The sequence below is a fragment of the Lissotriton vulgaris genome, unplaced genomic scaffold (genome assembly GCF_964263255.1).
Source record: "Lissotriton vulgaris unplaced genomic scaffold, aLisVul1.2 SCAFFOLD_1545, whole genome shotgun sequence".
Classification (NCBI taxonomy): domain Eukaryota; kingdom Metazoa; phylum Chordata; class Amphibia; order Caudata; family Salamandridae; genus Lissotriton; species Lissotriton vulgaris.
The window spans coordinates 444719-472002 of NW_028247213.1; the positions used below are offsets into that span (position 1 = coordinate 444719).

The 27284-nt window shown below is 39.3% G+C and overlaps 18 non-coding genes across 18 annotated transcripts; all 18 read left to right on the forward strand.

The window, feature by feature from the left end:
• The first annotated feature begins 2087 nt into the window (after positions 1–2087).
• On the forward strand, positions 2088–2159 carry TRNAP-UGG (transfer RNA proline (anticodon UGG)). Its single transcript has one exon. It is a non-coding gene; the product is annotated as a tRNA-Pro (tRNA).
• Positions 2160–2459: 300 nt separating this feature from the next.
• Positions 2460–2532, forward strand: TRNAV-CAC (transfer RNA valine (anticodon CAC)). Its single transcript has one exon. It is a non-coding gene; the product is annotated as a tRNA-Val (tRNA).
• Positions 2533–4645: 2113 nt separating this feature from the next.
• Positions 4646–4717, forward strand: TRNAP-UGG (transfer RNA proline (anticodon UGG)). The gene has a single exon. It is a non-coding gene; the product is annotated as a tRNA-Pro (tRNA).
• A 300-nt stretch (positions 4718–5017) lies between these two features.
• Positions 5018–5090, forward strand: TRNAV-CAC (transfer RNA valine (anticodon CAC)). Its single transcript has one exon. It is a non-coding gene; the product is annotated as a tRNA-Val (tRNA).
• Positions 5091–7630: 2540 nt separating this feature from the next.
• TRNAV-CAC (transfer RNA valine (anticodon CAC)) lies at positions 7631–7703 on the forward strand. Its single transcript has one exon. It is a non-coding gene; the product is annotated as a tRNA-Val (tRNA).
• A 2128-nt stretch (positions 7704–9831) lies between these two features.
• TRNAP-UGG (transfer RNA proline (anticodon UGG)) lies at positions 9832–9903 on the forward strand. Its single transcript has one exon. It is a non-coding gene; the product is annotated as a tRNA-Pro (tRNA).
• Positions 9904–10203: 300 nt separating this feature from the next.
• Positions 10204–10276, forward strand: TRNAV-CAC (transfer RNA valine (anticodon CAC)). The gene has a single exon. It is a non-coding gene; the product is annotated as a tRNA-Val (tRNA).
• A 2121-nt stretch (positions 10277–12397) lies between these two features.
• TRNAP-UGG (transfer RNA proline (anticodon UGG)) lies at positions 12398–12469 on the forward strand. The gene has a single exon. It is a non-coding gene; the product is annotated as a tRNA-Pro (tRNA).
• Positions 12470–12769: 300 nt separating this feature from the next.
• TRNAV-CAC (transfer RNA valine (anticodon CAC)) lies at positions 12770–12842 on the forward strand. Its single transcript has one exon. It is a non-coding gene; the product is annotated as a tRNA-Val (tRNA).
• Positions 12843–14998: 2156 nt separating this feature from the next.
• Positions 14999–15070, forward strand: TRNAP-UGG (transfer RNA proline (anticodon UGG)). Its single transcript has one exon. It is a non-coding gene; the product is annotated as a tRNA-Pro (tRNA).
• Positions 15071–15370: 300 nt separating this feature from the next.
• On the forward strand, positions 15371–15443 carry TRNAV-CAC (transfer RNA valine (anticodon CAC)). The gene has a single exon. It is a non-coding gene; the product is annotated as a tRNA-Val (tRNA).
• Positions 15444–17592: 2149 nt separating this feature from the next.
• Positions 17593–17664, forward strand: TRNAP-UGG (transfer RNA proline (anticodon UGG)). Its single transcript has one exon. It is a non-coding gene; the product is annotated as a tRNA-Pro (tRNA).
• A 300-nt stretch (positions 17665–17964) lies between these two features.
• Positions 17965–18037, forward strand: TRNAV-CAC (transfer RNA valine (anticodon CAC)). The gene has a single exon. It is a non-coding gene; the product is annotated as a tRNA-Val (tRNA).
• A 2199-nt stretch (positions 18038–20236) lies between these two features.
• Positions 20237–20308, forward strand: TRNAP-UGG (transfer RNA proline (anticodon UGG)). Its single transcript has one exon. It is a non-coding gene; the product is annotated as a tRNA-Pro (tRNA).
• Positions 20309–20608: 300 nt separating this feature from the next.
• Positions 20609–20681, forward strand: TRNAV-CAC (transfer RNA valine (anticodon CAC)). Its single transcript has one exon. It is a non-coding gene; the product is annotated as a tRNA-Val (tRNA).
• A 2440-nt stretch (positions 20682–23121) lies between these two features.
• Positions 23122–23194, forward strand: TRNAV-CAC (transfer RNA valine (anticodon CAC)). Its single transcript has one exon. It is a non-coding gene; the product is annotated as a tRNA-Val (tRNA).
• Positions 23195–25354: 2160 nt separating this feature from the next.
• TRNAP-UGG (transfer RNA proline (anticodon UGG)) lies at positions 25355–25426 on the forward strand. The gene has a single exon. It is a non-coding gene; the product is annotated as a tRNA-Pro (tRNA).
• A 300-nt stretch (positions 25427–25726) lies between these two features.
• Positions 25727–25799, forward strand: TRNAV-CAC (transfer RNA valine (anticodon CAC)). Its single transcript has one exon. It is a non-coding gene; the product is annotated as a tRNA-Val (tRNA).
• The last annotated feature ends 1485 nt before the right edge of the window (positions 25800–27284 follow it).

The window sequence follows — 27284 nt, forward strand, 5'->3', positions numbered from 1 at the left end:
CAGACTCATTCCAAGAAAGTGAATTCTCTTAAAAACACTAAAGTAATTGGCATGTGGATGTATCTGTTGATTCACAGACCTCGCTTTCATAAGAGCCCTGCATTCTGTTCATTGCTCACCTAGAACATGCATTAACTTTGGGAATTGTTGGCACCAACAGGCATCTTAGTTTAGTGGAGTGTTTCTGGTGTTTAAGTGCAGAAGCCCTGGGCTCAATTCCTCGGTGACCCTTCTCAAGGTGATGATACAAATGCATCGTCACCTTTACGTTTAATGTCAGAATTGTTTATTTCTATTTGGTGGTGTATGAATGCTTGCAATAGTATGTTGATTTTTTCTAGCCTTGAATGAATAAAAGCAAATCACTCCTCTTTATGTATTTTTCTAATACATTGATATTTGCATCTCCTTTCCTAGCCTGCATTTTTCACTATCTTACAGGCTGTATATAATAAGTATCAATTCAGGGGCCCTTCTATTACTCAATACACAACTATTCTATCCTGGCATTGATAAGCAATCTACATCTGCTTCTGTTGTGTATTGGTTATCATGTTTACCTGACGTGTGAAAGCCCCATGTTTGACAGTGCGCGTTAATAAAGAGACCAATGATTTGTATTAAAAGTTGGCATGTGTTTTTGTTACCTTGCACCGGCCAAAAAGTGCCGGAAATGACTTCATTTGCAGTCACTTGAAAAGTAGGGATTCTCAAATAAATGGTAAGAGGTTGGAACAAATCTAAAGGAATGCATGGCATATCTATATGTATGTGTACGCAGGTATCCATATATAAAGATAGATAGATAGATAGATAGATAGATAGATAGATAGATAGATAGATAGATAGATAGATAGATAGATAGATAGATAGATAGATAGATAGATAGATAGATAGATAGATAGATAGATAGATAGATAGATAGATAGATAGATAGATAGATAGATAGATAGATAGATAGATAGATAGATAGATAGATAGATATTGGGAGAGAGAGAGCGTTAATATAATGAGACTTTATTTTCCATCAAGCTGTCTTTCCTTTCCTTCAGGAGCAGAATGTTCTGATCATCAGCGCTCCAGAATCTAGTGCTTGGTTGGCAAGCATCACACATTGTGATGTGTTAGCTAAGAGTTCCATGTCGTTCAGACTCATATATTCCTCTGTAGTTGTACCTTGGTGATTCAACAAAATGTGGCATCATAAGCAGCATTCTACTGCCATAGACTGGGCAGAAAAAACATTTAGAATTTCACTGAAAAAGAAAAAAAGCATACTTAGGCAGAGCTTTCTGGACAGTAAGGACATTAGAGTAAGTGATGAATAAGCACTGCTTTTGTTAATTTACATAGGCAGAACAGAGACTGCTGGGAAAAGCCTGAAATTAAAGGCACAGAAAATGCCTGCTTCTGGATAGAACACTGAGAAGGGTTGAAAGTTTTTTCTCTGACCCTGGCCACTTATACAAGCAATCCTATGATAGTCAGAAGGACCCACCCTAAAAAGGAAGGGACAGCCATTTGGACCCTTTCCACCTTTTCTATATCTCGCCTGATCGAGCGCTGATTGAGCGGATTAGCACATGTACTTCTCATTTTGGGAAGGTATTGCTTAGCTTGCTACCAGCAGCTCAGTTATGTTATGATGTTAGAGGCTTGCAAGGAATGCTTTAGTCCTGCATTAGGCAGTTTTTATTGCTACTTGCATTCAAGGGAAAGATAATTAGCCAGAATCTGTGACCCAGTTATTCAGCTTGGCATTCCGATTTGCACAAAGGGAATAAGCATTTGAGAAAAAATGCAACATGTGTTTCTTATGTTGTTATGAACAGCTTTTTATTCTTTCTCTTTAGGGTCTAGCCACTGCAGAAATAGATAAATAAGTGCTGACTTCCTGTAAGACGTGTCCAATGCTGGGACAAAATAAAAGGGGACACTTATAAATGATAGTGATATCATTTGAGAAAGGGTAAGTTGACACTGAATTTCATGTGTATTCACAGACCAAGCATGAAAAAGTCCCCAGCATGATCTTCATTGCGTGCTTAGAGCTGGTATTAGCTTTTCAGAGGTGCAGGCCTTTCGAAGGCTCGTTGGTCTAGGGGTATGATTCTCGCTTTGGGTGCGAGAGGTCCCGGGTTCAAATCCCGGACGAGCCCTTTCATTGGTGCTTTTTTAAAGTAGTATTGAAGTATGCATTTCAAAGCCAATATCAATTTTCTCTTTGCAGTAGTGGATGAATATTTGCTAGAGTCTCATGCTTTTAACCTTGCCCTGCCTGAGCAAATAGGAAACATTTCTCTTTAAGCATTTTGCAAAAATGCTGAACTTGCATGGCATATACAAGCGTTCAGCTAGGGCTGTCTGGGAAGGTTGCATGAAAGAAATCTAAAACCAGAGGCCCTTGGAATAGCCTGTTTTGAGAAGTTTCATCACAGAAGAATCAACTGTAGACATCTGTTTCTGTAGTGTAGTGGTTATCACGTTCGCCTCACACGCGAAAGGTCCCCGGTTCGAAACCGGGCAGAAACAGTTGTTATATTGTCTTGGCTGCAATGTTGAGAGGTGCCGTTTTGCCATGAAATTGTCCAGGCCCTGAAGATGGTTTCATGCAGACTCATTCCAAGAAAGTGAATTCTCTTAAAAACACTTAAGTAATTGGCATGTGGATGTATCTGTTGATTCACAGACCTCGCTTTCATAAGAGCCCTGCATTCTGTTCATTGCTCACCTAGAACATGCATTAACTTTGGGAATTGTTGGCACCAACAGGCATCTTAGTTTAGTGGAGTGTTTCTGGTGTTTAAGTGCAGAAGCCCTGGGCTCAATTCCTCGGTGACCCTTCTCAAGGTGATGATACAAATGCATCATCACCTTTACGTTTAATGTCAGAATTGTTTATTTCTATTTGGTGGTGTATGAATGCTTGCAATAGTATGTTGATTTTTTCTAGCCTTGAATGAATAAAAGCAAATCACTCCTCTTTATGTATTTTTCTAATACATTGATATTTGCATCTCCTTTCCTAGCCTGCATTTTTCACTATCTTACAGGCTGTATATAATAAGTATCAATTCAGGGGCCCTTCTATTACTCAATTCACAACTATTCTATCCTGGCATTGATAAGCAATCTACATCTGCTTCTGTTGTGTATTGGTTATCATGTTTACCTGACGTGTGAAAGCCCCATGTTTGACAGTGCGCGTTAATAAAGAGACCAATGATTTGTATTAAAAGTTGGCATGTGTTTTTGTTACCTTGCACCGGCCAAAAAGTGCCGGAAATGACTTCATTTGCAGTCACTTGAAAAGTAGGGATTCTCAAATAAATGGTAAGAGGTTGGAACAAATCTAAAGGAATGCATGGCATATCTATATGTATGTGTACGCAGGTATCCATATATAAAGATAGATAGATAGATAGATAGATAGATAGATAGATAGATAGATAGATAGATAGATAGATAGATAGATAGATAGATAGATAGATAGATAGATAGATAGATAGATAGATAGATAGATAGATAGATAGATAGATATTCGGAGAGAGAGAGCGTTAATATAAACTGAGACTTTATTTTCCATCAAGCTGTCTTTCCTTTCCTTCAGGAGCAGAATGTTCTGATCATCAGCGCTCCAGAATCTAGTGCTTGGTTGGCAAGCATCACACATTGTGATGTGTTAGCTAAGAGTTCCATGTCGTTCAGACTCATATATTCCTCTGTAGTTGTACCTTGGTGATTCAACAAAATGTGGCATCATAAGCAGCATTCTACTGCCATAGACTGGGCAGAAAAAACATTTAGAATTTCACTGAAAAAGAAAAAAAGCATACTTAGGCAGAGCTTTCTGGACAGTAAGGACATTAGAGTAAGTGATGAATAAGCACTGCTTTTGTTAATTTACATAGGCAGAACAGAGACTGCTGGGAAAAGCCTGAAATTAAAGGCACAGAAAATGCCTGCTTCTGGATAGAACACTGAGAAGGGTTGAAAGTTTTTTCTCTGACCCTGGCCACTTATACAAGCAATCCTATGATAGTCAGAAGGACCCACCCTAAAAAGGAAGGGACAGCCATTTGGACCCTTTCCACCTTTTCTATATCTCGCCTGATCGAGCGCTGATTGAGCGGATTAGCACATGTACTTCTCATTTTGGGAAGGTATTGCTTAGCTTGCTACCAGCAGCTCAGTTATGTTATGATGTTAGAGGCTTGCAAGGAATGCTTTAGTCCTGCATTAGGCAGTTTTTATTGCTACTTGCATTCAAGGGAAAGATAATTAGCCAGAATCTGTGACCCAGTTATTCAGCTTGGCATTCCGATTTGCACAAAGGGAATAAGCATTTGAGAAAAAATGCAACATGTGTTTCTTATGTTGTTATGAACAGCTTTTTATTCTTTCTCTTTAGGGTCTAGCCACTGCAGAAATAGATAAATAAGTGCTGACTTCCTGTAAGACGTGTCCAATGCTGGGACAAAATAAAAGGGGACACTTATAAATGATAGTGATATCATTTGAGAAAGGGTAAGTTGACACTGAATTTCATGTGTATTCACAGACCAAGCATGAAAAAGTCCCCAGCATGATCTTCATTGCGTGCTTAGAGCTGGTATTAGCTTTTCAGAGGTGCAGGCCTTTCGAAGGCTCGTTGGTCTAGGGGTATGATTCTCGCTTTGGGTGCGAGAGGTCCCGGGTTCAAATCCCGGACGAGCCCTTTCATTGGTGCTTTTTTAAAGTAGTATTGAAGTATGCATTTCAAAGCCAATATCAATTTTCTCTTTGCAGTAGTGGATGAATATTTGCTAGAGTCTCATGCTTTTAACCTTGCCCTGCCTGAGCAAATAGGAAACATTTCTCTTTAAGCATTTTGCAAAAATGCTGAACTTGCATGGCATATACAAGCGTTCAGCTAGGGCTGTCTGGGAAGGTTGCATGAAAGAAATCTAAAACCAGAGGCCCTTGCAATAGCCTGTTTTGAGAAGTTTCATCACAGAAGAATCAACTGTAGACATCTGTTTCTGTAGTGTAGTGGTTATCACGTTCGCCTCACACGCGAAAGGTCCCCGGTTCGAAACCGGGCAGAAACAGTTGTTATATTGTCTTGGCTGCAATGTTGAGAGGTGCCGTTTTGCCATGAAATTGTCCAGGCCCTGAAGATGGTTTCATGCAGACTCATTCCAAGAAAGTGAATTCTCTTAAAAACACTAAAGTAATTGGCATGTGGATGTATCTGTTGATTCACAGACCTCGCTTTCATAAGAGCCCTGCATTCTGTTCATTGCTCACCTAGAACATGCATTAACTTTGGGAATTGTTGGCACCAACAGGCATCTTAGTTTAGTGGAGTGTTTCTGGTGTTTAAGTGCAGAAGCCCTGGGCTCAATTCCTCGGTGACCCTTCTCAAGGTGATGATACAAATGCATCGTCACCTTTACGTTTAATGTCAGAATTGTTTATTTCTATTTGGTGGTGTATGAATGCTTGCAATAGTATGTTGATTTTTTCTAGCCTTGAATGAATAAAAGCAAATCACTCCTCTTTATGTATTTTTCTAATACATTGATATTTGCATCTCCTTTCCTAGCCTGCATTTTTCACTATCTTACAGGCTGTATATAATAAGTATCAATTCAGGGGCCCTTCTATTACTCAATTCACAACTATTCTATCCTGGCATTGATAAGCAATCTACATCTGCTTCTGTTGTGTATTGGTTATCATGTTTACCTGACGTGTGAAAGCCCCATGTTTGACAGTGCGCGTTAATAAAGAGACCAATGATTTGTATTAAAAGTTGGCATGTGTTTTTGTTACCTTGCACCGGCCAAAAAGTGCCGGAAATGACTTCATTTGCAGTCACTTGAAAAGTAGGGATTCTCAAATAAATGGTAAGAGGTTGGAACAAATCTAAAGGAATGCATGGCATATCTATATGTATGTGTACGCAGGTATCCATATATAAAGATAGATAGATAGATAGATAGATAGATAGATAGATAGATAGATAGATAGATAGATAGATAGATAGATAGATAGATAGATAGATAGATAGATAGATAGATAGATAGATAGATAGATAGATAGATAGATAGATAGATAGATAGATAGATAGATAGATAGATAGATAGATAGATAGATAGATAGATAGATATTGGGAGAGAGAGAGCGTTAATATAAACTGAGACTTTATTTTCCATCAAGCTGTCTTTCCTTTCCTTCAGGAGCAGAATGTTCTGATCATCAGCGCTCCAGAATCTAGTGTTTGGTTGGCAAGCATCACACATTGTGATGTGTTAGCTAAGAGTTCCATGTCGTTCAGACTCATATATTCCTCTGTAGTTGTACCTTGGTGATTCAACAAAATGTGGCATCATAAGCAGCATTCTACTGCCATAGACTGGGCAGAAAAAACATTTAGAATTTCACTGAAAAAGAAAAAAAGCATACTTAGGCAGAGCTTTCTGGACAGTAAGGACATTAGAGTAAGTGATGAATAAGCACTGCTTTTGTTAATTTACATAGGCAGAACAGAGACTGCTGGGAAAAGCCTGAAATTAAAGGCACAGAAAATGCCTGCTTCTGGATAGAACACTGAGAAGGGTTGAAAGTTTTTTCTCTGACCCTGGCCACTTATACAAGCAATCCTATGATAGTCAGAAGGACCCACCCTAAAAAGGAAGGGACAGCCATTTGGACCCTTTCCACCTTTTCTATATCTCGCCTGATCGAGCCTGATTGAGCGGATTAGCACATGTACTTCTCATTTTGGGAAGGTATTGCTTAGCTTGCTACCAGCAGCTCAGTTATGTTATGATGTTAGAGGCTTGCAAGGAATGCTTTAGTCCTGCATTAGGCAGTTTTTATTGCTACTTGCATTCAAGGGAAAGATAATTAGCCAGAATCTGTGACCCAGTTATTCAGCTTGGCATTCCGATTTGCACAAAGGGAATAAGCATTTGAGAAAAAATGCAACATGTGTTTCTTATGTTGTTATGAACAGCTTTTTATTCTTTCTCTTTAGGGTCTAGCCACTGCAGAAATAGATAAATAAGTGCTGACTTCCTGTAAGACGTGTCCAATGCTGGGACAAAATAAAAGGGGACACTTATAAATGATAGTGATATCATTTGAGAAAGGGTAAGTTGACACTGAATTTCATGTGTATTCACAGACCAAGCATGAAAAAGTCCCCAGCATGATCTTCATTGCGTGCTTAGAGCTGGTATTAGCTTTTCAGAGGTGCAGGCCTTTCGAAGGCTCGTTGGTCTAGGGGTATGATTCTCGCTTTGGGTGCGAGAGGTCCCGGGTTCAAATCCCGGACGAGCTCTTTCATTGGTGCTTTTTTAAAGTAGTATTGAAGTATGCATTTCAAAGCCAATATCAATTTTCTCTTTGCAGTAGTGGATGAATATTTGCTAGAGTCTCATGCTTTTAACCTTGCCCTGCCTGAGCAAATAGGAAACATTTCTCTTTAAGCATTTTGCAAAAATGCTGAACTTGCATGGCATATACAAGCGTTCAGCTAGGGCTGTCTGGGAAGGTTGCATGAAAGAAATCTAAAACCAGAGGCCCTTGGAATAGCCTGTTTTGAGAAGTTTCATCACAGAAGAATCAACTGTAGACATCTGTTTCTGTAGTGTAGTGGTTATCACGTTCGCCTCACACGCGAAAGGTCCCCGGTTCGAAACCGGGCAGAAACAGTTGTTATATTGTCTTGGCTGCAATGTTGAGAGGTGCCGTTTTGCCATGAAATTGTCCAGGCCCTGAAGATGGTTTCATGCAGACTCATTCCAAGAAAGTGAATTCTCTTAAAAACACTAAAGTAATTGGCATGTGGATGTATCTGTTGATTCACAGACCTCGCTTTCATAAGAGCCCTGCATTCTGTTCATTGCTCACCTAGAACATGCATTAACTTTGGGAATTGTTGGCACCAACAGGCATCTTAGTTTAGTGGAGTGTTTCTGGTGTTTAAGTGCAGAAGCCCTGGGCTCAATTCCTCGGTGACCCTTCTCAAGGTGATGATACAAATGCATCGTCACCTTTACGTTTAATGTCAGAATTGTTTATTTCTATTTGGTGGTGTATGAATGCTTGCAATAGTATGTTGATTTTTTCTAGCCTTGAATGAATAAAAGCAAATCACTCCTCTTTATGTATTTTTCTAATACATTGATATTTGCATCTCCTTTCCTAGCCTGCATTTTTCACTATCTTACAGGCTGTATATAATAAGTATCAATTCAGGGGCCCTTCTATTACTCAATTCACAACTATTCTATCCTGGCATTGATAAGCAATCTACATCTGCTTCTGTTGTGTATTGGTTATCATGTTTACCTGACGTGTGAAAACCCCATGTTTGACAGTGCGCGTTAATAAAGAGACCAATGATTTGTATTAAAAGTTGGCATGTGTTTTTGTTACCTTGCACCGGCCAAAAAGTGCCGGAAATGACTTCATTTGCAGTCACTTGAAAAGTAGGGATTCTCAAATAAATGGTAAGAGGTTGGAACAAATCTAAAGGAATGCATGGCATATCTATATGTATGTGTACGCAGGTATCCATATATAAAGATAGATAGATAGATAGATAGATAGATAGATAGATAGATAGATAGATAGATAGATAGATAGATAGATAGATAGATAGATAGATAGATAGATAGATAGATAGATAGATAGATAGATAGATAGATAGATAGATAGATAGATAGATAGATATTGGGAGAGAGAGAGCGTTAATATAAACTGAGACTTTATTTTCCATCAAGCTGTCTTTCCTTTCCTTCAGGAGCAGAATGTTCTGATCATCAGCGCTCCAGAATCTAGTGCTTGGTTGGCAAGCATCACACATTGTGATGTGTTAGCTAAGAGTTCCATGTCGTTCAGACTCATATATTCCTCTGTAGTTGTACCTTGGTGATTCAACAAAATGTGGCATCATAAGCAGCATTCTACTGCCATAGACTGGGCAGAAAAAACATTTAGAATTTCACTGAAAAAGAAAAAAAGCATACTTAGGCAGAGCTTTCTGGACAGTAAGGACATTAGAGTAAGTGATGAATAAGCACTGCTTTTGTTAATTTACATAGGCAGAACAGAGACTGCTGGGAAAAGCCTGAAATTAAAGGCACAGAAAATGCCTGCTTCTGGATAGAACACTGAGAAGGGTTGAAAGTTTTTTCTCTGACCCTGGCCACTTATACAAGCAATCCTATGATAGTCAGAAGGACCCACCCTAAAAAGGAAGGGACAGCCATTTGGACCCTTTCCACCTTTTCTATATCTCGCCTGATCGAGCCTGATTGAGCGGATTAGCACATGTACTTCTCATTTTGGGAAGGTATTGCTTAGCTTGCTACCAGCAGCTCAGTTATGTTATGATGTTAGAGGCTTGCAAGGAATGCTTTAGTCCTGCATTAGGCAGTTTTTATTGCTACTTGCATTCAAGGGAAAGATAATTAGCCAGAATCTGTGACCCAGTTATTCAGCTTGGCATTCCGATTTGCACAAAGGGAATAAGCATTTGAGAAAAAATGCAACATGTGTTTCTTATGTTGTTATGAACAGCTTTTTATTCTTTCTCTTTAGGGTCTAGCCACTGCAGAAATAGATAAATAAGTGCTGACTTCCTGTAAGACGTGTCCAATGCTGGGACAAAATAAAAGGGGACACTTATAAATGATAGTGATATCATTTGAGAAAGGGTAAGTTGACACTGAATTTCATGTGTATTCACAGACCAAGCATGAAAAAGTCCCCAGCATGATCTTCATTGCGTGCTTAGAGCTGGTATTAGCTTTTCAGAGGTGCAGGCCTTTCGAAGGCTCGTTGGTCTAGGGGTATGATTCTCGCTTTGGGTGCGAGAGGTCCCGGGTTCAAATCCCGGACGAGCCCTTTCATTGGTGCTTTTTTAAAGTAGTATTGAAGTATGCATTTCAAAGCCAATATCAATTTTCTCTTTGCAGTAGTGGATGAATATTTGCTAGAGTCTCATGCTTTTAACCTTGCCCTGCCTGAGCAAATAGGAAACATTTCTCTTTAAGCATTTTGCAAAAATGCTGAACTTGCATGGCATATACAAGCGTTCAGCTAGGGCTGTCTGGGAAGGTTGCATGAAAGAAATCTAAAACCAGAGGCCCTTGGAATAGCCTGTTTTGAGAAGTTTCATCACAGAAGAATCAACTGTAGACATCTGTTTCTGTAGTGTAGTGGTTATCACGTTCGCCTCACACGCGAAAGGTCCCCGGTTCGAAACCGGGCAGAAACAGTTGTTATATTGTCTTGGCTGCAATGTTGAGAGGTGCCGTTTTGCCATGAAATTGTCCAGGCCCTGAAGATGGTTTCATGCAGACTTATTCCAAGAAAGTGAATTCTCTTAAAAACACTAAAGTAATTGGCATGTGGATGTATCTGTTGATTCACAGACCTCGCTTTCATAAGAGCCCTGCATTCTGTTCATTGCTCACCTAGAACATGCATTAACTTTGGGAATTGTTGGCACCAACAGGCATCTTAGTTTAGTGGAGTGTTTCTGGTGTTTAAGTGCAGAAGCCCTGGGCTCAATTCCTCGGTGACCCTTCTCAAGGTGATGATACAAATGCATCGTCACCTTTACGTTTAATGTCAGAATTGTTTATTTCTATTTGGTGGTGTATGAATGCTTGCAATAGTATGTTGATTTTTTCTAGCCTTGAATGAATAAAAGCAAATCACTCCTCTTTATGTATTTTTCTAATACATTGATATTTGCATCTCCTTTCCTAGCCTGCATTTTTCACTATCTTACAGGCTGTATATAATAAGTATCAATTCAGGGGCCCTTCTATTACTCAATACACAACTATTCTATCCTGGCATTGATAAGCAATCTACATCTGCTTCTGTTGTGTATTGGTTATCATGTTTACCTGACGTGTGAAAGCCCCATGTTTGACAGTGCGCGTTAATAAAGAGACCAATGATTTGTATTAAAAGTTGGCATGTGTTTTTGTTACCTTGCACCGGCCAAAAAGTGCCGGAAATGACTTCATTTGCAGTCACTTGAAAAGTAGGGATTCTCAAATAAATGGTAAGAGGTTGGAACAAATCTAAAGGAATGCATGGCATATCTATATGTATGTGTACGCAGGTATCCATATATAAAGATAGATAGATAGATAGATAGATAGATAGATAGATAGATAGATAGATAGATAGATAGATAGATAGATAGATAGATAGATAGATAGATAGATAGATAGATAGATAGATAGATAGATAGATAGATAGATAGATAGATAGATATTGGGAGAGAGAGAGCGTTAATATAAACTGAGACTTTATTTTCCATCAAGCTGTCTTTCCTTTCCTTCAGGAGCAGAATGTTCTGATCATCAGCGCTCCAGAATCTAGTGCTTGGTTGGCAAGCATCACACATTGTGATGTGTTAGCTAAGAGTTCCATGTCGTTCAGACTCATATATTCCTCTGTAGTTGTACCTTGGTGATTCAACAAAATGTGGCATCATAAGCAGCATTCTACTGCCATAGACTGGGCAGAAAAAACATTTAGAATTTCACTGAAAAAGAAAAAAAGCATACTTAGGCAGAGCTTTCTGGACAGTAAGGACATTAGAGTAAGTGATGAATAAGCACTGCTTTTGTTAATTTACATAGGCAGAACAGAGACTGCTGGGAAAAGCCTGAAATTAAAGGCACAGAAAATGCCTGCTTCTGGATAGAACACTGAGAAGGGTTGAAAGTTTTTTCTCTGACCCTGGCCACTTATACAAGCAATCCTATGATAGTCAGAAGGACCCACCCTAAAAAGGAAGGGACAGCCATTTGGACCCTTTCCACCTTTTCTATATCTCGCCTGATCGAGCGCTGATTGAGCGGATTAGCACATGTACTTCTCATTTTGGGAAGGTATTGCTTAGCTTGCTACCAGCAGCTCAGTTATGTTATGATGTTAGAGGCTTGCAAGGAATGCTTTAGTCCTGCATTAGGCAGTTTTTATTGCTACTTGCATTCAAGGGAAAGATAATTAGCCAGAATCTGTGACCCAGTTATTCAGCTTGGCATTCCGATTTGCACAAAGGGAATAAGCATTTGAGAAAAAATGCAACATGTGTTTCTTATGTTGTTATGAACAGCTTTTTATTCTTTCTCTTTAGGGTCTAGCCACTGCAGAAATAGATAAATAAGTGCTGACTTCCTGTAAGACGTGTCCAATGCTGGGACAAAATAAAAGGGGACACTTATAAATGATAGTGATATCATTTGAGAAAGGGTAAGTTGACACTGAATTTCATGTGTATTCACAGACCAAGCATGAAAAAGTCCCCAGCATGATCTTCATTGCGTGCTTAGAGCTGGTATTAGCTTTTCAGAGGTGCAGGCCTTTCGAAGGCTCGTTGGTCTAGGGGTATGATTCTCGCTTTGGGTGCGAGAGGTCCCGGGTTCAAATCCCGGACGAGCCCTTTCATTGGTGCTTTTTTAAAGTAGTATTGAAGTATGCATTTCAAAGCCAATATCAATTTTCTCTTTGCAGTAGTGGATGAATATTTGCTAGAGTCTCATGCTTTTAACCTTGCCCTGCCTGAGCAAATAGGAAACATTTCTCTTTAAGCATTTTGCAAAAATGCTGAACTTGCATGGCATATACAAGCGTTCAGCTAGGGCTGTCTGGGAAGGTTGCATGAAAGAAATCTAAAACCAGAGGCCCTTGGAATAGCCTGTTTTGAGAAGTTTCATCACAGAAGAATCAACTGTAGACATCTGTTTCTGTAGTGTAGTGGTTATCACGTTCGCCTCACACGCGAAAGGTCCCCGGTTCGAAACCGGGAAGAAACAGTTGTTATATTGTCTTGGCTGCAATGTTGAGAGGTGCCGTTTTGCCATGAAATTGTCCAGGCCCTGAAGATGGTTTCATGCAGACTCATTCCAAGAAAGTGAATTCTCTTAAAAACACTAAAGTAATTGGCATGTGGATGTATCTGTTGATTCACAGACCTCGCTTTCATAAGAGCCCTGCATTCTGTTCATTGCTCACCTAGAACATGCATTAACTTTGGGAATTGTTGGCACCAACAGGCATCTTAGTTTAGTGGAGTGTTTCTGGTGTTTAAGTGCAGAAGCCCTGGGCTCAATTCCTCGGTGACCCTTCTCAAGGTGATGATACAAATGCATCGTCACCTTTACGTTTAATGTCAGAATTGTTTATTTCTATTTGGTGGTGTATGAATGCTTGCAATAGTATGTTGATTTTTTCTAGCCTTGAATGAATAAAAGCAAATCACTCCTCTTTATGTATTTTTCTAATACATTGATATTTGCATCTCCTTTCCTAGCCTGCATTTTTCACTATCTTACAGGCTGTATATAATAAGTATCAATTCAGGGGCCCTTCTATTACTCAATTCACAACTATTCTATCCTGGCATTGATAAGCAATCTACATCTGCTTCTGTTGTGTATTGGTTATCATGTTTACCTGACGTGTGAAAACCCCATGTTTGACAGTGCGCGTTAATAAAGAGACCAATGATTTGTATTAAAAGTTGGCATGTGTTTTTGTTACCTTGCACCGGCCAAAAAGTGCCGGAAATGACTTCATTTGCAGTCACTTGAAAAGTAGGGATTCTCAAATAAATGGTAAGAGGTTGGAACAAATCTAAAGGAATGCATGGCATATCTATATGTATGTGTACGCAGGTATCCATATATAAAGATAGATAGATAGATAGATAGATAGATAGATAGATAGATAGATAGATAGATAGATAGATAGATAGATAGATAGATAGATAGATAGATAGATAGATAGATAGATAGATAGATAGATAGATAGATAGATAGATAGATAGATAGATAGATAGATAGATAGATAGATAGATAGATAGATATTGGGAGAGAGAGAGCGTTAATATAAACTGAGACTTTATTTTCCATCAAGCTGTCTTTCCTTTCCTTCAGGAGCAGAATGTTCTGATCATCAGCGCTCCAGAATCTAGTGCTTGGTTGGCAAGCATCACACATTGTGATGTGTTAGCTAAGAGTTCCATGTCGTTCAGACTCATATATTCCTCTGTAGTTGTACCTTGGTGATTCAACAAAATGTGGCATCATAAGCAGCATTCTACTGCCATAGACTGGGCAGAAAAAACATTTAGAATTTCACTGAAAAAGAAAAAAAGCATACTTAGGCAGAGCTTTCTGGACAGTAAGGACATTAGAGTAAGTGATGAATAAGCACTGCTTTTGTTAATTTACATAGGCAGAACAGAGACTGCTGGGAAAAGCCTGAAATTAAAGGCACAGAAAATGCCTGCTTCTGGATAGAACACTGAGAAGGGTTGAAAGTTTTTTCTCTGACCCTGGCCACTTATACAAGCAATCCTATGATAGTCAGAAGGACCCACCCTAAAAAGGAAGGGACAGCCATTTGGACCCTTTCCACCTTTTCTATATCTCGCCTGATCGAGCCTGATTGAGCGGATTAGCACATGTACTTCTCATTTTGGGAAGGTATTGCTTAGCTTGCTACCAGCAGCTCAGTTATGTTATGATGTTAGAGGCTTGCAAGGAATGCTTTAGTCCTGCATTAGGCAGTTTTTATTGCTACTTGCATTCAAGGGAAAGATAATTAGCCAGAATCTGTGACCCAGTTATTCAGCTTGGCATTCCGATTTGCACAAAGGGAATAAGCATTTGAGAAAAAATGCAACATGTGTTTCTTATGTTGTTATGAACAGCTTTTTATTCTTTCTCTTTAGGGTCTAGCCACTGCAGAAATAGATAAATAAGTGCTGACTTCCTGTAAGACGTGTCCAATGCTGGGACAAAATAAAAGGGGACACTTATAAATGATAGTGATATCATTTGAGAAAGGGTAAGTTGACACTGAATTTCATGTGTATTCACAGACCAAGCATGAAAAAGTCCCCAGCATGATCTTCATTGCGTGCTTAGAGCTGTTATTAGCTTTTCAGAGGTGCAGGCCTTTCGAAGGCTCGTTGGTCTAGGGGTATGATTCTCGCTTTGGGTGCGAGAGGTCCCGGGTTCAAATCCCGGACGAGCCCTTTCATTGGTGCTTTTTTAAAGTAGTATTGAAGTATGCATTTCAAAGCCAATATCAATTTTCTCTTTGCAGTAGTGGATGAATATTTGCTAGAGTCTCATGCTTTTAACCTTGCCCTGCCTGAGCAAATAGGAAACATTTCTCTTTAAGCATTTTGCAAAAATGCTGAACTTGCATGGCATATACAAGCGTTCAGCTAGGGCTGTCTGGGAAGGTTGCATGAAAGAAATCTAAAACCAGAGGCCCTTGGAATAGCCTGTTTTGAGAAGTTTCATCACAGAAGAATCAACTGTAGACATCTGTTTCTGTAGTGTAGTGGTTATCACGTTCGCCTCACACGCGAAAGGTCCCCGGTTCGAAACCGGGCAGAAACAGTTGTTATATTGTCTTGGCTGCAATGTTGAGAGGTGCCGTTTTGCCATGAAATTGTCCAGGCCCTGAAGATGGTTTCATGCAGACTCATTCCAAGAAAGTGAATTCTCTTAAAAACACTAAAGTAATTGGCATGTGGATGTATCTGTTGATTCACAGACCTCGCTTTCATAAGAGCCCTGCATTCTGTTCATTGCTCACCTAGAACATGCATTAACTTTGGGAATTGTTGGCACCAACAGGCATCTTAGTTTAGTGGAGTGTTTCTGGTGTTTAAGTGCAGAAGCCCTGGGCTCAATTCCTCGGTGACCCTTCTCAAGGTGATGATACAAATGCATCGTCACCTTTACGTTTAATGTCAGAATTGTTTATTTCTATTTGGTGGTGTATGAATGCTTGCAATAGTATGTTGATTTTTTCTAGCCTTGAATGAATAAAAGCAAATCACTCCTCTTTATGTATTTTTTTAATACATTGATATTTGCATCTCCTTTCCTAGCCTGCATTTTTCACTATCTTACAGGCTGTATATAATAAGTATCAATTCAGGGGCCCTTCTATTACTCAATACACAACTATTCTATCCTGGCATTGATAAGCAATCTACATCTGCTTCTGTTGTGTATTGGTTATCATGTTTACCTGACGTGTGAAAGCCCCATGTTTGACAGTGCGCGTTAATAAAGAGACCAATGATTTGTATTAAAAGTTGGCATGTGTTTTTGTTACCTTGCACCGGCCAAAAAGTGCCGGAAATGACTTCATTTGCAGTCACTTGAAAAGTAGGGATTCTCAAATAAATGGTAAGAGGTTGGAACAAATCTAAAGGAATGCATGGCATATCTATATGTATGTGTACGCAGGTATCCATATATAAAGATAGATAGATAGATAGATAGATAGATAGATAGATAGATAGATAGATAGATAGATAGATAGATAGATAGATAGATAGATAGATAGATAGATAGATAGATAGATAGATAGATAGATAGATAGATAGATAGATAGATAGATAGATAGATAGATAGATAGATAGATAGATATTGGGAGAGAGAGAGCGTTAATATAAACTGAGACTTTATTTTCCATCAAGCTGTCTTTCCTTTCCTTCAGGAGCAGAATGTTCTGATCATCAGCGCTCCAGAATCTAGTGCTTGGTTGGCAAGCATCACACATTGTGATGTGTTAGCTAAGAGTTCCATGTCGTTCAGACTCATATATTCCTCTGTAGTTGTACCTTGGTGATTCAACAAAATGTGGCATCATAAGCAGCATTCTACTGCCATAGACTGGGCAGAAAAAACATTTAGAATTTCACTGAAAAAGAAAAAAAGCATACTTAGGCAGAGCTTTCTGGACAGTAAGGACATTAGAGTAAGTGATGAATAAGCACTGCTTTTGTTAATTTACATAGGCAGAACAGAGACTGCTGGGAAAAGCCTGAAATTAAAGGCACAGAAAATGCCTGCTTCTGGATAGAACACTGAGAAGGGTTGAAAGTTTTTTCTCTGACCCTGGCCACTTATACAAGCAATCCTATGATAGTCAGAAGGACCCACCCTAAAAAGGAAGGGACAGCCATTTGGACCCTTTCCACCTTTTCTATATCTCGCCTGATCGAGCGCTGATTGAGCGGATTAGCACATGTACTTCTCATTTTGGGAAGGTATTGCTTAGCTTGCTACCAGCAGCTCAGTTATGTTATGATGTTAGAGGCTTGCAAGGAATGCTTTAGTCCTGCATTAGGCAGTTTTTATTGCTACTTGCATTCAAGGGAAAGATAATTAGCCAGAATCTGTGGCCCAGTTATTCAGCTTGGCATTCCGATTTGCACAAAGGGAATAAGCATTTGAGAAAAAATGCAACATGTGTTTCTTATGTTGTTATGAACAGCTTTTTATTCTTTCTCTTTAGGGTCTAGCCACTGCAGAAATAGATAAATAAGTGCTGACTTCCTGTAAGACGTGTCCAATGCTGGGACAAAATAAAAGGGGACACTTATAAATGATAGTGATATCATTTGAGAAAGGGTAAGTTGACACTGAATTTCATGTGTATTCACAGACCAAGCATGAAAAAGTCCCCAGCATGATCTTCATTGCGTGCTTAGAGCTGGTATTAGCTTTTCAGAGGTGCGGGTCTTTCGAAGGCTCGTTGGTCTAGGGGTATGATTCTCGCTTTGGGTGCGAGAGGTCCCGGGTTCAAATCCCGGACGAGCCCTTTCATTGGTGCTTTTTTAAAGTAGTATTGAAGTATGCATTTCAAAGCCAATATCAATTTTCTCTTTGCAGTAGTGGATGAATATTTGCTAGAGTCTCATGCTGTTAACCTTGCCCTGCCTGAGCAAATAGGAAACATTTCTCTTTAAGCATTTTGCAAAAATGCTGAACTTGCATGGCATATACAAGCGTTCAGCTAGGGCTGTCTGGGAAGGTTGCATGAAAGAAATCTAAAACCAGAGGCCCTTGGAATAGCCTGTTTTGAGAAGTTTCATCACAGAAGAATCAACTGTAGACATCTGTTTCTGTAGTGTAGTGGTTATCACGTTTGCCTCACACGCGAAAGGTCCCCGGTTCGAAACCGGGCAGAAACAGTTGTTATATTGTCTTGGCTGCAATGTTGAGAGGTGCCGTTTTGCCATGAAATTGTCCAGGCCCTGAAGATGGTTTCATGCAGACTCGTTCCAAGAAAGTGAATTCTCTTAAAAACACTAAAGTAATTGGCATGTGGATGTATCTGTTGATTCACTGACCTCGCTTTCATAAGAGCCCTGCATTCTGTTCATTGCTCACCTAGAACATGCATTAACTTTGGGAATTGTTGGCACCAACAGGCATCTTAGTTTAGTGGAATGTTTCTGGTGTTTAAGTGCAGAAGCCCTGGGCTCAATTCCTCGGTGACCCTTCTCAAGGTGATGATACAAATGCATCATCACCTTTACGTTTAATGTCAGAATTGTTTATTTCTATTTGGTGGTGTATGAATGCTTGCAATAGTATGTTGATTTTTTCTAGCCTTGAATGAATAAAAGCAAATCACTCCTCTTTATGTATTTTTCTAATACATTGATATTTGCATCTCCTTTCCTAGCCTGCATTTTTCACTATCTTACAGGCTGTATATAATAAGTATCAATTCAGGGGCCCTTCTTCTACTCAATTCACAACTGTTCTATCCCGGCATTGATAAGCAATCTACATCTGCTTCTGTTGTATATTGGTTATCATGTTTACCTGACGTGTGAAAGCCCCATGTTTGACAGTGCGCATTAATAAAGAGACCAATGATTTTTATTAAAAGTTGTCATGTGTTTTTGTTACCTTGCACCGGCCAAAAAGTGCCGGAAATGACTTCATTTGCAGTCACTTGAAAAGTAGGGATTCTCAAATAAATGGTAAGAGGTTGGAACAAATCTAAAGGAATGCATGGCATATCTATATGTATGTGTACGCAGGTATCCATATATAAAGATAGATAGATAGATAGATAGATAGATAGATAGATAGATAGATAGATAGATAGATAGATAGATAGATAGATAGATAGATAGATAGATAGATAGATAGATAGATAGATAGATAGATAGATAGATAGATAGATAGATAGATAGATAGATAGATAGATAGATAGATAGATAGATAGATAGATAGATAGATAGATAGATAGATAGATAGATATTGGGAGAGAGAGAGCGTTAATATAAACTGAGACTTTATTTTCCATCAAGCTGTCTTTCCTTTCCTTCAGGAGCAGAATGTTCTGATCATCAGCGCTCCAGAATCTAGTGCTTGGTTGGCAAGCATCACACATTGTGATGTGTTAGCTAAGAGTTCCATGTCGTTCAGACTCATATATTCCTCTGTAGTTGTACCTTGGTGATTCAACAAAATGTGGCATCATAAGCAGCATTCTACTGCCATAGACTGGGCAGAAAAAACATTTCGAATTTCACTGAAAAAGAAAAAAAGCATACTTAGGCAGAGCTTTCTGGACAGTAAGGACATTAGAGTAAGTGATGAATAAGCACTGCTTTTGTTAATTTACATAGGCAGAACAGAGACTGCTGGGAAAAGCCTGAAATTAAAGGCACAGAAAATGCCTGCTTCTGGATAGAACACTGAGAAGGGTTGAAAGTTTTTTCTCTGACCCTGGCCACTTATACAAGCAATCCTATGATAGTCAGAAGGACCCACCCTAAAAAGGAAGGGACAGCCATTTGGACCCTTTCCACCTTTTCTATATCTCGCCTGATCGAGCCTGATCAAGCGCTGATTGAGCGGATTAGCACATGTACTTCTCATTTTGGGAAGGTATTGCTTAGCTTGCTACCAGCAGCTCAGTTATGTTATGATGTTAGAGGCTTGCAAGGAATGCTTTAGTCCTGCATTAGGCAGTTTTTATTGCTACTTGCATTCAAGGGAAAGATAATTAGCCAGAATCTGTGACCCAGTTATTCAGCTTGGCATTCCGATTTGCACAAAGGGAATAAGCATTTGAGAAAAAATGCAACATGTGTTTCTTATGTTGTTATGAACAGCTTTTTATTCTTTCTCTTTAGGGTCTAGCCACTGCAGAAATAGATAAATAAGTGCTGACTTCCTGTAAGACGTGTCCAATGCTGGGACAAAATAAAAGGGGACACTTATAAATGATAGTGATATCATTTGAGAAAGGGTAAGTTGACACTGAATTTCATGTGTATTCACAGACCAAGCATGAAAAAGTCCCCAGCATGATCTTCATTGCGTGCTTAGAGCTGGTATTAGCTTTTCAGAGGTGCAGGCCTTTCGAAGGCTCGTTGGTCTAGGGGTATGATTCTCGCTTTGGGTGCGAGAGGTCCCGGGTTCAAATCCCGGACGAGCCCTTTCATTGGTGCTTTTTTAAAGTAGTATTGAAGTATGCATTTCAAAGCCAATATCAATTTTCTCTTTGCAGTAGTGGATGAATATTTGCTATAGTCTCATGCTTTTAACCTTGCCCTGCCTGAGCAAATAGGAAACATTTCTCTTTAAGCATTTTGCAAAAATGCTGAACTTGCATGGCATATACAAGCGTTCAGCTAGGGCTGTCTGGGAAGGTTGCATGAAAGAAATCTAAAACCAGAGGCCCTTGGAATAGCCTGTTTTGAGAAGTTTCATCACAGAAGAATCAACTGTAGACATCTGTTTCTGTAGTGTAGTGGTTATCACGTTCACCTCACACGCGAAAGGTCCCCGGTTCGAAACCGGGCAGAAACAGTTGTTATATTGTCTTGGCTGCAATGTTGAGAGGTGCCATTTTGCCATGAAATTGTCCAGGCCCTGAAGATGGTTTCATGCAGACTCATTCCAAGAAAGTGAATTCTCTTAAAAACACTAAAGTAATTGGCATGTGGATGTATCTGTTGATTCACAGACCTCGCTTTCATAAGAGCCCTGCATTCTGTTCATTGCTCACCTAGAACATGCATTAACTTTGGGAATTGTTGGCACCAACAGGCATCTTAGTTTAGTGGAGTGTTTCTGGTGTTTAAGTGCAGAAGCCCTGGGCTCAATTCCTCGGTGACCCTTCTCAAGGTGATGATACAAATGCATCGTCACCTTTACGTTTAATGTCAGAATTGTTTATTTCTATTTGGTGGTGTATGAATGCTTGCAATAGTATGTTGATTTTTTCTAGCCTTGAATGAATAAAAGCAAATCACTCCTCTTTATGTATTTTTCTAATACATTGATATTTGCATCTCCTTTCCTAGCCTGCATTTTTCACTATCTTACAGGCTGTATATAATAAGTATCAATTCAGGGGCCCTTCTATTACTCAATTCACAACTATTCTATCCTGGCATTGATAAGCAATCTACATCTGCTTCTGTTGTGTATTGGTTATCATGTTTACCTGACGTGTGAAAACCCCATGTTTGACAGTGCGCGTTAATAAAGAGACCAATGATTTGTATTAAAAGTTGGCATGTGTTTTTGTTACCTTGCACCGGCCAAAAAGTGCCGGAAATGACTTCATTTGCAGTCACTTGAAAAGTAGGGATTCTCAAATAAATGGTAAGAGGTTGGAACAAATCTAAAGGAATGCATGGCATATCTATATGTATGTGTACGCAGGTATCAAGATAGATAGATAGATAGATAGATAGATAGATAGATAGATAGATAGATAGATAGATAGATAGATAGATAGATAGATAGATAGATAGATAGATAGATATTGGGAGAGAGAGAGCGTTAATATAAACTGAGACTTTATTTTCCATCAAGCTGTCTTTCCTTTCCTTCAGGAGCAGAATGTTCTGATCATCAGCGCTCCAGAATCTAGTGCTTGGTTGGCAAGCATCACACATTGTGATGTGTTAGCTAAGAGTTCCATGTCGTTCAGACTCATATATTCCTCTGTAGTTGTACCTTGGTGATTCAACAAAATGTGGCATCATAAGCAGCATTCTACTGCCATAGACTGGGCAGAAAAAACATTTAGAATTTCACTGAAAAAGAAAAAAAGCATACTTAGGCAGAGCTTTCTGGACAGTAAGGACATTAGAGTAAGTGATGAATAAGCACTGCTTTTGTTAATTTACATAGGCAGAACAGAGACTGCTGGGAAAAGCCTGAAATTAAAGGCACAGAAAATGCCTGCTTCTGGATAGAACACTGAGAAGGGTTGAAAGTTTTTTCTCTGACCCTGGCCACTTATACAAGCAATCCTATGATAGTCAGAAGGACCCACCCTAAAAAGGAAGGGACAGCCATTTGGACCCTTTCCACCTTTTCTATATCTCGCCTGATCGAGCCTGATTGAGCGGATTAGCACATGTACTTCTCATTTTGGGAAGGTATTGCTTAGCTTGCTACCAGCAGCTCAGTTATGTTATGATGTTAGAGGCTTGCAAGGAATGCTTTAGTCCTGCATTAGGCAGTTTTTATTGCTACTTGCATTCAAGGGAAAGATAATTAGCCAGAATCTGTGACCCAGTTATTCAGCTTGGCATTCCGATTTGCACAAAGGGAATAAGCATTTGAGAAAAAATGCAACATGTGTTTCTTATGTTGTTATGAACAGCTTTTTATTCTTTCTCTTTAGGGTCTAGCCACTGCAGAAATAGATAAATAAGTGCTGACTTCCTGTAAGACGTGTCCAATGCTGGGACAAAATAAAAGGGGACACTTATAAATGATAGTGATATCATTTGAGAAAGGGTAAGTTGACACTGAATTTCATGTGTATTCACAGACCAAGCATGAAAAAGTCCCCAGCATGATCTTCATTGCGTGCTTAGAGCTGGTATTAGCTTTTCAGAGGTGCAGGCCTTTCGAAGGCTCGTTGGTCTAGGGGTATGATTCTCGCTTTGGGTGCGAGAGGTCCCGGGTTCAAATCCCGGACGAGCTCTTTCATTGGTGCTTTTTTAAAGTAGTATTGAAGTATGCATTTCAAAGCCAATATCAATTTTCTCTTTGCAGTAGTGGATGAATATTTGCTAGAGTCTCATGCTTTTAACCTTGCCCTGCCTGAGCAAATAGGAAACATTTCTCTTTAAGCATTTTGCAAAAATGCTGAACTTGCATGGCATATACAAGCGTTCAGCTAGGGCTGTCTGGGAAGGTTGCATGAAAGAAATCTAAAACCAGAGGCCCTTGGAATAGCCTGTTTTGAGAAGTTTCATCACAGAAGAATCAACTGTAGACATCTGTTTCTGTAGTGTAGTGGTTATCACGTTCGCCTCACACGCGAAAGGTCCCCGGTTCGAAACCGGGCAGAAACAGTTGTTATATTGTCTTGGCTGCAATGTTGAGAGGTGCCGTTTTGCCATGAAATTGTCCAGGCCCTGAAGATGGTTTCATGCAGACTCATTCCAAGAAAGTGAATTCTCTTAAAAACACTAAAGTAATTGGCATGTGGATGTATCTGTTGATTCACAGACCTCGCTTTCATAAGAGCCCTGCATTCTGTTCATTGCTCACCTAGAACATGCATTAACTTTGGGAATTGTTGGCACCAACAGGCATCTTAGTTTAGTGGAGTGTTTCTGGTGTTTAAGTGCAGAAGCCCTGGGCTCAATTCCTCGGTGACCCTTCTCAAGGTGATGATACAAATGCATCGTCACCTTTACGTTTAATGTCAGAATTGTTTATTTCTATTTGGTGGTGTATGAATGCTTGCAATAGTATGTTGATTTTTTCTAGCCTTGAATGAATAAAAGCAAATCACTCCTCTTTATGTATTTTTCTAATACATTGATATTTGCATCTCCTTTCCTAGCCTGCATTTTTCACTATCTTACAGGCTGTATATAATAAGTATCAATTCAGGGGCCCTTCTATTACTCAATTCACAACTATTCTATCCTGGCATTGATAAGCAATCTACATCTGCTTCTGTTGTGTATTGGTTATCATGTTTACCTGACGTGTGAAAACCCCATGTTTGACAGTGCGCGTTAATAAAGAGACCAATGATTTGTATTAAAAGTTGGCATGTGTTTTTGTTACCTTGCACCGGCCAAAAAGTGCCGGAAATGACTTCATTTGCAGTCACTTGAAAAGTAGGGATTCTCAAATAAATGGTAAGAGGTTGGAACAAATCTAAAGGAATGCATGGCATATCTATATGTATGTGTACGCAGGTATCCATATATAAAGATAGATAGATAGATAGATAGATAGATAGATAGATAGATAGATAGATAGATAGATAGATAGATAGATAGATAGATAGATAGATAGATAGATAGATAGATAGATAGATAGATAGATAGATAGATAGATAGATAGATAGATAGATAGATAGATAGATAGATAGATAGATAGATAGATAGATATTGGGAGAGAGAGAGCGTTAATATAAACTGAGACTTTATTTTCCATCAAGCTGTCTTTCCTTTCCTTCAGGAGCAGAATGTTCTGATCATCAGCGCTCCAGAATCTAGTGCTTGGTTGGCAAGCATCACACATTGTGATGTGTTAGCTAAGAGTTCCATGTCGTTCAGACTCATATATTCCTCTGTAGTTGTACCTTGGTGATTCAACAAAATGTGGCATCATAAGCAGCATTCTACTGCCATAGACTGGGCAGAAAAAACATTTAGAATTTCACTGAAAAAGAAAAAAAGCATACTTAGGCAGAGCTTTCTGGACAGTAAGGACATTAGAGTAAGTGATGAATAAGCACTGCTTTTGTTAATTTACATAGGCAGAACAGAGACTGCTGGGAAAAGCCTGAAATTAAAGGCACAGAAAATGCCTGCTTCTGGATAGAACACTGAGAAGGGTTGAAAGTTTTTTCTCTGACCCTGGCCACTTATACAAGCAATCCTATGATAGTCAGAAGGACCCACCCTAAAAAGGAAGGGACAGCCATTTGGACCCTTTCCACCTTTTCTATATCTCGCCTGATCGAGCCTGATTGAGCGGATTAGCACATGTACTTCTCATTTTGGGAAGGTATTGCTTAGCTTGCTACCAGCAGCTCAGTTATGTTATGATGTTAGAGGCTTGCAAGGAATGCTTTAGTCCTGCATTAGGCAGTTTTTATTGCTACTTGCATTCAAGGGAAAGATAATTAGCCAGAATCTGTGACCCAGTTATTCAGCTTGGCATTCCGATTTGCACAAAGGGAATAAGCATTTGAGAAAAAATGCAACATGTGTTTCTTATGTTGTTATGAACAGCTTTTTATTCTTTCTCTTTAGGGTCTAGCCACTGCAGAAATAGATAAATAAGTGCTGACTTCCTGTAAGACGTGTCCAATGCTGGGACAAAATAAAAGGGGACACTTATAAATGATAGTGATATCATTTGAGAAAGGGTAAGTTGACACTGAATTTCATGTGTATTCACAGACCAAGCATGAAAAAGTCCCCAGCATGATCTTCATTGCGTGCTTAGAGCTGGTATTAGCTTTTCAGAGGTGCAGGCCTTTCGAAGGCTCGTTGGTCTAGGGGTATGATTCTCGCTTTGGGTGCGAGAGGTCCCGGGTTCAAATCCCGGACGAGCCCTTTCATTGGTGCTTTTTTAAAGTAGTATTGAAGTATGCATTTCAAAGCCAATATCAATTTTCTCTTTGCAGTAGTGGATGAATATTTGCTAGAGTCTCATGCTTTTAACCTTGCCCTGCCTGAGCAAATAGGAAACATTTCTCTTTAAGCATTTTGCAAAAATGCTGAACTTGCATGGCATATACAAGCGTTCAGCTAGGGCTGTCTGGGAAGGTTGCATGAAAGAAATCTAAAACCAGAGGCCCTTGGAATAGCCTGTTTTGAGAAGTTTCATCACAGAAGAATCAACTGTAGACATCTGTTTCTGTAGTGTAGTGGTTATCACGTTCGCCTCACACGCGAAAGGTCCCCGGTTCGAAACCGGGCAGAAACAGTTGTTATATTGTCTTGGCTGCAATGTTGAGAGGTGCCGTTTTGCCATGAAATTGTCCAGGCCCTGAAGATGGTTTCATGCAGACTTATTCCAAGAAAGTGAATTCTCTTAAAAACACTAAAGTAATTGGCATGTGGATGTATCTGTTGATTCACAGACCTCGCTTTCATAAGAGCCCTGCATTCTGTTCATTGCTCACCTAGAACATGCATTAACTTTGGGAATTGTTGGCACCAACAGGCATCTTAGTTTAGTGGAGTGTTTCTGGTGTTTAAGTGCAGAAGCCCTGGGCTCAATTCCTCGGTGACCCTTCTCAAGGTGATGATACAAATGCATCGTCACCTTTACGTTTAATGTCAGAATTGTTTATTTCTATTTGGTGGTGTATGAATGCTTGCAATAGTATGTTGATTTTTTCTAGCCTTGAATGAATAAAAGCAAATCACTCCTCTTTATGTATTTTTCTAATACATTGATATTTGCATCTCCTTTCCTAGCCTGCATTTTTCACTATCTTACAGGCTGTATATAATAAGTATCAATTCAGGGGCCCTTCTATTACTCAATACACAACTATTCTATCCTGGCATTGATAAGCAATCTACATCTGCTTCTGTTGTGTATTGGTTATCATGTTTACCTGACGTGTGAAAGCCCCATGTTTGACAGTGCGCGTTAATAAAGAGACCAATGATTTGTATTAAAAGTTGGCATGTGTTTTTGTTACCTTGCACCGGCCAAAAAGTGCCGGAAATGACTTCATTTGCAGTCACTTGAAAAGTAGGGATTCTCAAATAAATGGTAAGAGGTTGGAACAAATCTAAAGGAATGCATGGCATATCTATATGTATGTGTACGCAGGTATCCATATATAAAGATAGATAGATAGATAGTTAGATAGATAGATAGATAGATAGATAGATAGATAGATAGATAGATAGATAGATAGATAGATAGATAGATAGATAGATAGATAGATAGATAGATAGATAGATATTGGGAGAGAGAGAGCGTTAATATAAACTGAGACTTTATTTTCCATCAAGCTGTCTTTCCTTTCCTTCAGGAGCAGAATGTTCTGATCATCAGCGCTCCAGAATCTAGTGCTTGGTTGGCAAGCATCACACATTGTGATGTGTTAGCTAAGAGTTCCATGTCGTTCAGACTCATATATTCCTCTGTAGTTGTACCTTGGTGATTCAACAAAATGTGGCATCATAAGCAGCATTCTACTGCCATAGACTGGGCAGAAAAAACATTTAGAATTTCACTGAAAAAGAAAAAAAGCATACTTAGGCAGAGCTTTCTGGACAGTAAGGACATTAGAGTAAGTGATGAATAAGCACTGCTTTTGTTAATTTACATAGGCAGAACAGAGACTGCTGGGAAAAGCCTGAAATTAAAGGCACAGAAAATGCCTGCTTCTGGATAGAACACTGAGAAGGGTTGAAAGTTTTTTCTCTGACCCTGGCCACTTATACAAGC